A 9,197-nucleotide genomic window follows, 5' to 3' on the forward strand; every position below is an offset into this window, starting at 1 on the left:
GTTTTTTTGTGAAGAATCAACAAGTGGGACACAATCATGAAGTGGAACGGCATTTATTGGATATTTCAAACTTTTTTTTTAACAAATCAAAAACTGAAATTGGGCGTGCAACATTATTCAGCCCCCTTAAGTTAATACTTTGTAGCGCCACCTTTTGCTGCGATTACAGCTGTAAGTCGCTTGGGGTATGTCTCTATCAGTTTTGCACATCAAGAGACTGAATTTTTTTCCCATTCCTCCTTGCAAAACAGCTCGAGCTCAGTGAGGTTGGATGGAGAGCATTTGAACAGCAGTTTTCAGTTCTTTCCACAGATTCTCGATTGGATTCAGGTCTGGACTTTGACTTGGCCATTCTAACACCTGGATATGTTTATTTTTGAACCATTCCATTGTAGATTTTGCTTTATGTTTTGGATCATTGTCTTGTTGGAAGACAAATCTCCGTCCCAGTCTCAGGTCTTTTGCAGACTCCATCAGGTTTTCTTCCAGAATGGTCCTGTATTTGGCTCCATCCATCTTCCCATCAATTTTAACCATCTTCCCTGTCCCTGCTGAAGAAAAGCAGGCCCAAACCATGATGCTGCCACCACCATGTTTGACAGTGGTGATGGTGTGTTCAGGGTGATGAGCTGTGTTGCTTTTACGCCAAACATAACATTTTGCATAGTTGCCAAAAAGTTCAATTTTGGTTTCATCTGACCAGAGCACCTTCTTCCACATGTTTGGTGTGTCTCCCAGGTGGCTTGTGGCAAACTTTAAACAACACTTTTTATGGATATCTTTAAGAAATGGCTTTCTTCTTGCCACTCTTCCATAAAGGCCAGATTTGTGCAATATACGACTGATTGTTGTCCTATGGACAGAGTCTCCCACCTCAGCTGTAGATCTCTGCAGTTCAACCAGAGTGATCATGGGCCTCTTGGCTGCATCTCTGATCAGTCTTCTCCTTGTATGAGCTGAAAGTTTAGAGGGACGGCCAGGTCTTGGTAGATTTGCAGTGGTCTGATACTCATTCCATTTCAATATTATCGCTTGCACAGTGCTCCTTGGGATGTTTAAAGCTTGGGAAATCTTTTTGTATCCAAATCCGGCTTTAAACTTCTTCACAACAGTATCTCGGACCTGCCTGGTGTGTTCCTTGTTCTTCATGATGCTCTCTGCGCTTTTAACGGACCTCTGAGACTATCACAGTGCAGGTGCATTTATACAGAGACTTGATTACACACAGGTGGATTGTATTTATCATCATTAGTCATTTAGGTCAACATTGGATCATTCAGAGATCCTCACTGAACTTCTGGAGAGAGTTTGCTGCACTGAAAGTAAAGGGGCTGAATAATTTTGCACGCCCAATTTCAGTTTTTGATTTGTTAAAAAAGTTTGAAATATCCAATAAATGTCATTCCACTTCATGATTGTTTCCCACTTGTTGATTCTTCACAAAAAAATACAGTTTTATATCTTTATGTTTGAAGCCTGAAATGTGGCAAAAGGTCGCAAAGTTCAAGGGGGCCGAATACTTTCGCAAGGCACTGTACTGCATCTCAGACCAGGCCCAAATCCTTGTCAATCGCGTGAAGAAAGGATGGAACTCTAGCGGTCGGCGATCAGAATGCCTTGTGAGAATTTGTCGGCAAGTTTGTAACCCGCCTCTACCATCTATTCTTTTGGCCAGCGTGCAATCACTGGAAAATAAACTGGATCTCCATTTGATACTATCCTACAAACGGGACATTAATTAAAAACAATTGTTTCACCAAGTCGTGGCTGAACGACGACACTAATATATCGTTGTATGGGTTTTCCGTGCATCGGGAGGACAGAACATCCACATCTGGTAAGACAAGGGGTGGTGGAGTGTCTATTTTGTCAACCGCTGGTACGAGATGTCTAATGAAGTCTCGAGGTATTGCTCACCCGAGGTAGAGTACCCCATAAGCTGTAGACCACATGATCTACCAAGAGTTGTCATCTATATTTTTCATAGCAGTCTATTTACAACCACAAAGCGATGCTGGCACTAAGTCCACACTCAACGAGCTGTATAAGGCCATAAGCAAACAAGAAAATCCTCATTGAGAGTCGGCACTCCTAGTGTCCAGGGACTTTAATGCAGGCTAACTTAAATATGTTTGACCTCATTTCTACCAGCATGTCACATGTGCAACCAGAGGGGAGAAAAACCACCTTTACTCCACACACAGATGCTTACAAAGCTTTCCCTCACCCTACATTTGGCAAATCTGAGCATAATTATATCCTCCTGATTCCTGCTTACAAGCTAAAACTAAAGCAGCAATTACCAGTGACTTGCTCAATACGGAAGTGGTCAGATGATGCGGATGCCACGCTACAGGACTGGAATATGTTCTGGGATTCATCCAATGGCAATGAGTATACAACCTGAATCCTACTACACTGGCTCTGACACTCGTCACACCGACGGGGCTTGCAAACTATTAGACTACAAAGGGAAACCCAATAACGTTCCACTCATGAGGCCACTAGGACATTTGACTGCATGAAAAGGCAATAAATCTTAAAGCACTTGGGTTACTGCATCTGAACATTAGTAGCTTATTTCCTAAATTGAATTACATAGATCTGGGCTATACAAATAAATTCGTACATTCTGGTATTGACTGAAATGTGGATCTCTAGCGACATTTTGGACAATTAATATTGAAGGGTATGTGTTCAGAGCTGACAGGGTAGAGGTGGTGGAGTGGCCATTTTTATTAAAAAATATATTTATCTGTCTGTACTAAAATCCATGTCCCTTGTCAAAAAAAATGTTAGCCTTTAAGCCTTTGTCTGTGGAAAATGTATCCATAACTTTTGGCTAATCTTCGTGCATTTGAGGAGTTAACTAGTTGTCTTCTCTTACTAAATCTGAATGTATTATCCTGGGTGACCTAAATTATGATTGAGAAATGTAGGCTTCAGACAATCTAAAAGACGTGTAAAGATCCTTCAAAGTTGACTCTCATTGATCTTATTCTAGTGAATACACCAGAGAAATATGTTTCTATTGGTGTCTCCACCCAATATATTAGTGACCATGGCCCAGTTTGTGTTAGATGTGAGAATACAAAAATGTAAGCCTGTGTCAACACTAAAATAAACTTTAAAAACGTCAGTGAACAGGCTTTTTTACATGATCTTTATTTTAGTGACCTTGATTGGTTTTAAACTATCCCTAAACTTGATTTAGCATTGAGCCTTTTTTCAGATGTCTTCAATACTATTGTGGATAATAAATATGGGTTAAGGTTAGATCGTATGCCTGAAATTATCAGAAGTCATTCATAAAATATATGATCTTTGGGTCAAGGCCAGGAACACAGGCTTAGGCCCGGACAGGCAAGCTTTTAAGCAACTGAGGAATCAATGTGTAAGACAAATCAGAAGTTTGTATGTAACCGCTATTTTGGATTGTAATGGGAACCCCGCTAAATTCTGGAAAACTTGTCAAATACCTCAAGGGTTCTACTTCCTCCTCCCTGCCACAACAAATTCATTCAGACACTGGCCTCATTACAGAAAAAAATTTAATCATTGATGCATTTAATCGCCATTTTATTTCAACTGGCTTTCTCTTTGAAATAAATTCTAACACAATTCACAATGATATTGGGTTGGGATGCTAAATTATCAGACAATTGATAGTCAAAACTTTTCTTTCAGGCTATTTACAGAAAAATAAGTCTTGAATGCTTTGCTAGCAATAGACAACAAGAAATCCAAAGGGTCTGACCAATTGGATCCCGGTCTGCTTAGGTGTGGAACACCCATCAATGTTGGCTTAATAACCCTAGTAAATGTACAACTTTGCTCTTTTTTAATCTGAGAAATGTATTTTGAATGTTAACCATTAGGGCCTGGGCATAGCACTATTACAGCAACCACATCAGTTGTTAATTATCTAGGCAATCATTTAAATACACAAATGAAATGGACCTGTCAAAAGCTTTTAAAACTGTTGATCATGCTATTTTATTGAATAAATTGTCCTCGATAGGCCTGAGCTTTGACACCTGTTCATGGTTTAATGATTTTCTTAGTGACCGAACTCTGACCATCGTGATTGATGGGGTTAAGTCTGCATTTCTTGATGTACATAAATGTGTACAACCGGGGTCAATTTTGGGACCTGTTCTCTTCACTATTTAAATAAACACTATTGGTCAGGCTGTTCAAAATTAAAAACTTAATCTATATGCAGATGATACTATTATGTACAATTGAAGTCTGAAGTTTACATACACCTGAGCCAAATACATTTAAACTCAGATTTGAACAATTCTTGACATTTAATCCTAGTAAAAATTCCCTGTCTTAGGTCAGTTAGGATCACCACTTTATTTTAAGAATGTGAAATGTCAGTATAATAGTAGAGACAATGATTTATTTCAGCTTTTATTTATTTCATCACATTCCCAGTGGGTCAGAAGTTTACATACACTCAATTAGTATTTGGTAGCATTGCCTTTAAATTGTTTATCTTGGGTCAAACATTTTGGGTAGCCTTCCACAAGCTTCCCACAATAAGTTGGGTGAATTTTGGCCCATTCCTCCTGGCAGAGCTGGTGTAACTGAGTCAGGTTTGTTGGCCTCCTTGCTCGCACATGCTTTTTCAGTTCTGCCCACACATTTTCTATAGGATTGAGGTCAGGGCTTTGTGATGGCCACTCCAATACCTTGGCTTTGTTGTCCTTAAGCCATTTTGCCACAACTTTGGAAGTATGCTTGGGGTCATTGTCCATTTGGATGATCCATTTGCGACCAAGCTTTAACTTCTTGACTGATGTCTTGAGATGTTGCTTCAATATATCCACATAATTTTCTCTCCTCGTGATGCCCTCTATTTTGTGAAGTGCACCAGCCCCTCCTGCAGCAAAGCACCCCCACAACATGATGCTGCCATGATGCTGGTGTTCTTCGGCTTGCAAGCCTCCCCCTTTTTCCTCATTATGGCCAAACGGTTATATTTTTGTTTCATCAGACCAGTGGACATTTCTCCAAAAAGTACGATCTTTGTCGCCATGTGCAGTTGCAAACCGTAGTCTGGCTTTTTAAAGGCGGTTTGGAGCAGTGTCTCGTTTCTTGCTGAGCGGCCTTTCAGGTTATGTCGATATAGGACTTGTTTTACTGTGGATATAGATGCTTTTGTTCCCGTTTCCTCCAACATCTTCACAAGGTCCTTTGCTGTTGTTCTGGGATTGATTTGCACTTTCGCACCAAAGTACGGTAATCTCTAGGAAACAGAACGTGTCTCCTTCCTGAGCGGTTTGACGGCTGCGTGGTCCCATGGTGTTTATACTTGCGTACAGATGAACGTGGTACCTTCAGGCGTTTAGAAATTGCTCCCAAGGAAGAACCAGACTTGTGGAGGTCTACAATTTCTTTTTCTGAGGTCTTGGCTGATTTATTTAGATTTTCCCATTATGTCAAGCCAAGAGGCACTGAGTTTGAAGGTAGGCCTTGAAATACATCAACAGGAACAACCACCAATTGATTCAAATGATGTTAAGAAGCTTCTAAAGCCATGACATCATTTTCTGGAATTTTCCAAGCTGTTTTAGGCACAGTCAACGTAGTGTATGTAAACTTCTGACGCACTGGAATTGTGATACAGTGAAATAATCTGTATAAACAATTGTTGGAAAAATGACGTGTGTCATGCACGAAGTAGATGTCCTAACCAACTTACCAGAACTATAGTTTGTTAACAAGAAATGTGTAGAGTGGTTGAAAAACAACTTTTAATGACTCCAACCTAAGTGTATGTAAACTTCTGACTTCAACTGTATGCTATTAACCCGACTGTTGATCTGGCTGTGTCAGAACTACAGTTAGATTTGATAGCTATGCAGGAATCCCTTGCTGATTTAAAATGTGTGCTTAATACAGGCAAAATGAAATACATGTTGTTTTTAAACTCTCATAAGAATGTTTCAGATTAACTACATGTCTCTCATTAGATTTTGCTCCAATCAAACGTGTTCCCATATATAAATACTTACGCACATGGATTTGACGTTTAAAAAACATAGATAGATATCCTACCAACGGGACACTAAAAACTGTGATATCTTATGTTTCACCAAGTCGTGGCTGAACAACAAAATGAATAACATACAGCTGGAGGGTTATACACTGCGTCGGCAGGACAGCAGCTTCTGGTAAGACGGGTGGCGGTCTACCTATATTTGTAGATAACAGCTGGTGCACTATATCTAAGGAAGTCTCGAGGTTTCAGTCTCCCCCTCAGGAGACTGAAAAGATTTGGCATGGGTCCTCAGATCCTCAAAAGGATCTACAGCTGCACCATCGAGAGCATCCTGACGGGTTGCATCACTGCCTGGTATGGCAACTGCTCGGCTTCCGACCGCAATGCACTACAGAGAGTAGTGCGTACAGCCCAGTACATCACTGGGGCCAAGCTTCCTGCCATCCAGGACCTCTATACCAGGAGGTGTCAGAGGATACCCTATAAATTGTCAAAGACTACAGCTATCCTAGTCATAGACTGTTCACTCTGCAACCGCACGGGAAGCGGTACCGGAGCGCCAAGTCTAGGTCCAAGAGGCTTTTAAACAGCTTTTACCCCCAAGCCATAAGACTGCTGAACATCTAATCAAATGGCTACCCAGACTATATGTATTGCCCCCCCCCCCCCCCTCTCTTTAACGCTTCTGCTACTCTCTGTTATCTATGCATAGTCACTTTAATAACTCTACCTACATGTACATATTACCTCAATTACCTCGACTAACCGGTGCCCCGCACATTCACTCTGTACCAGTACTACATGTATATGGCCTCGCTATTGTTATTTTACTGCTGCTCTTTAATTACTTGTTACTTTTATTTCTTACTTTTTTAGGTATTTTTCTTATAACTGCATTGTTGGTTAATGGCTTGTAAGTAAGCATTTCACTGTAAGGTCTACACCTGTTTTAGTCGGCGCATGTGACAAATAAAATGTGATTTGATTTGTTGAGCTGGTTAAGAAGCTAAGATTTAAAGTAATCTTTTTCTATAGAAACAGATCATGCCTGACTAAGCAGTAGGAAGCAGATTATTCAGTCAGGATTTTTCTGTTCTTGATTATGGCGATATTATTTATTAAAGTGCAGCTGCTACTACTCTTCAACCTTTAGATGCCATTTACCATAGTGCTCTTTGTTTTGTTACCTGTAACAGTTTTGATAGTCATCACTGCATCCTGTATCTAAAGGTTGTCTGGACTTTGTAGACCTGTTCATTTCTACATTGCTCCCTTTTTGTTTACAAGGGCATACTTCATAAACTTCTGTCTTGCCTAACCTTGCTGTTGAAGTATAGACACCTGAGTTGCCTAACCTGTTAACAGGATTGGTTAACTCTTGAGGTTCCTCGGGTCTCCACGAGCAAGATAAATCTGCTTTTTAGTTTTAATGCACCTTATTACTGGAACAAAATTCAAAATACATTTCATCTTGATGTTCTGGTGCCGTTCGGGTAATTTAAAGCATTGATATGACATAGTCCAAAATGTTGTTTTTTGTTGACAAGGACACTTTAATATCAATCATATACACAGAGAGGCTACATATAGAATTCAACAAACTCTTTCTCCCTCTTGACATTTTCATTGTCATCTGGCTCAACTTTTTCCAAACCACTCATTCTTCAAAAGTATGCCTTTTTACAAATATTCCTCTTCCATTCTTCCAACCAGTGCAGTAATCCATTTTAACCAACTATACTTCCACCGTGGATGTTTCTTTCCCTCCTGACATGGCTGGGAAAATCTATGCATATTCGGCTACCTTTACTCTGTTGATATTCCCATTTGAAAATACTGTTGATAGTCTTCTTCCAATTTGGCACAGAGGCACTTTAAAGTCAGAGAAAAGTCTTTAGAATTGTCTAATCTAATAAGAGCATAGGTCCAGTCTCTTTGGTCTTGGTCTTGCTCTCGCTGATAGTGCCTGCTTTTGATAGTAGCCATTTGTAGCCTACTCAGATCCCAACTACTCCTCAACAGGTACAACACCATGTCATACTGTATATGACCAGAAGAGGGTAATGTAACTCCATTAATAAATACAGGTGGCAGCAAAACACTGCCATGTAGTACAGACAGCCTCTACCAGGGAATTCTACCTCATCCAGTTCAGCGTTGATAATACTGGAGAGGGATAGAAGAAATCCCAGGTTATCATCTCTGGTCCAGACAGCTGTCTCTGAGGTCCAGGGAGAGCCACTCTAGCTTCCCCCGGAGCAGCCTGCCGTACAGCTGCAGCACCTGGGTCAGACTCCGGCTCTGCTGGCTGGGACAGCCTGGGTCTGGATCTGTCAAGTCACCCTGTGGACCAACAGACACACAGTCAAGTGTTTGTGAGGGGAGAGAGGAAGAGAGAAAGAGAGGGCTGGAAAGAATTCAAGTGGGTGTGTGCGTGCGTTTGTCGTCTCACCTTGATGTCCAGTTTGGTGACTATGTGCAGGTAGTTTGTGATTCCATGCTCAAGTCTCTCCAGCAAAGATGACTGACAGCTGAGTTTGGTCTCTTTCCTCACTCTCCCTACACCGTCCAACAACACTCCCAGAGCCCCTCTCACCTCAGCACGCTTCTGCTGTAGCTAAGGACACACATACACACACATACACACACACACACACAGACAGAGAAACACACAATCAAATTGCAACTTGGACTTTATGTGTTATAGAGCGTTATACTGTAGATGTAAGTGTTATAGAGAGAAACGCTTACAGATTTGTGATCCCAGGATGCCTTTAGAATCCTGACACAGGGTATCTGAAGGGAGGAGGGGAGTTGGTCTGAACCACTACAGTCAACCTGGATGGATTAAAGAAACATATTTACAAAAATATAATGTGAAGTAAAGTGTTGGTTCCATGTTTCATGAGCTGAAATAAAAGATCCCAGAAATCTTCCATACTCACAAAAAGCTTGTTTCAAATTTGAGTGAGCATTTTTCCGCCAAGATAATACACCCACCTGACAGGTGTGGCATATCAAGAAGCTGATTAAACAGCATGATCATTATGCAGGTGCACCTTGTACTGGGGACAATAAAAAGTCACTAAAATGTGCAGTTTTGTCACACAACACAATGCCACAGATGTCTCAATTTTTTAGGGAGCATGCAATTGGAGTGCTGACTGCAAGAATGTCCACCAGA

This window comes from Oncorhynchus clarkii, chromosome 24 (assembly GCF_045791955.1).
Source record: "Oncorhynchus clarkii lewisi isolate Uvic-CL-2024 chromosome 24, UVic_Ocla_1.0, whole genome shotgun sequence".
Classification (NCBI taxonomy): domain Eukaryota; kingdom Metazoa; phylum Chordata; class Actinopteri; order Salmoniformes; family Salmonidae; genus Oncorhynchus; species Oncorhynchus clarkii.